This window comes from Camelus bactrianus, chromosome 16, assembly GCF_048773025.1.
Source record: "Camelus bactrianus isolate YW-2024 breed Bactrian camel chromosome 16, ASM4877302v1, whole genome shotgun sequence".
Lineage (NCBI taxonomy): Eukaryota > Metazoa > Chordata > Mammalia > Artiodactyla > Camelidae > Camelus > Camelus bactrianus.
The window spans coordinates 10,816,838-10,818,048 of NC_133554.1; positions in this window are offsets into that span (position 1 = coordinate 10,816,838).

Below are 1,211 nucleotides of genomic sequence, written 5' to 3' on the forward strand. Positions count from 1 at the left end.
CTTGGTATGGACATTTTCTGCATCTGGGTATGTTCTTTCTCAACAGCTGGCTTTGCTGGCTTTTCCACAGGGGTCTGAGTAGGACCATAGTGACAGAGCTCTGGGGGTGGGTAGGGGGAAGAAGGTTTTGTCTGGAGGGTGAGGGGCTACAGTCCAGGATGTGGCTCAGTCTCCTGGGTAGGTCCTGTGGCCCCTCTTTGGGAAGAACAGGGTGGGAGCCAATGGGTTGTCTAGGAGGGCATCTCGCCTGTTTTGCAGGGGCCCAGGGAGGCTGAGGTCTGGTCCTTGGGGGCCCACGCCACTCCTCATGGGGCAGAAGCCCAAGTGGAGACTCACAGGAGTCCCTGTGATGCAGGCCCACTGTCCTCCCAGTGTCCCCTTAGCCTTCAGCACTAGTACTTTGGACCCACAGCTCCCCGATTATTGGAGGGCCCTCCATGGCCATGATGAAAAGAGCCATCTTTGAGGTCAGATGGCCTTCAGCTTGAATCCAGGCTTTGCCTTTTACCAGCTGTGTGCCCTTGGCGAATCATCAGAGGAGTCTCAGCTTCTTTCTGGTATAGTACAGGTAGTATCAGCACCTCTTCATGGGGTTCTTGTGCCAAGCATCTGACACAGTGCTTGGTACATAGTACTCACCAAGTGAGACCCTTAGGGAAAAAAAGCCAAAGAACTTTCTGCCCCTGGGGCTGCCTTAGAAACCACTATCTCAGCACATCCTGTATGACTGGTATTTGCTCATTTATGGAGCTTCTCGCCCGGTGAAACCAGGGACCAACCAGAAGGAGATCAAGCCAGAGGCTGTCCCTCTTGGTGATCAGTTTTTCCCATGTGAGAAATGGAGACCAAAGCTGTTCCTGCCTGGTTCCTGGTCATCCTGCAACGGTCCCAAGAGGGCTGCACCAAGCCCTCTGCAGGAAGGGTGCTGGTGGCCAGGCAGAAGTTCCCCAAATACTAAGACCAATAAGCAATCTTGTTCACACTCTTGCCGCCCCTCAATTTTGGCCACTTCCTCGTTGGTCTCCAGTCTTGGGCCTCAGCACTCCAGTCCATCCTGTTACAACCTGCCAGAGTGATCTGTGGGCCCCCACCTGACCATGTCCGTGCCTCTCAGGACCCTTCCATGCTCCCTGCAGTGCTCAGCCATTGCCATCAGCCCCGCAGGCCTCCCCAGATGCTCTCCTGACCCATGTTCCACCCACCCACTTTCC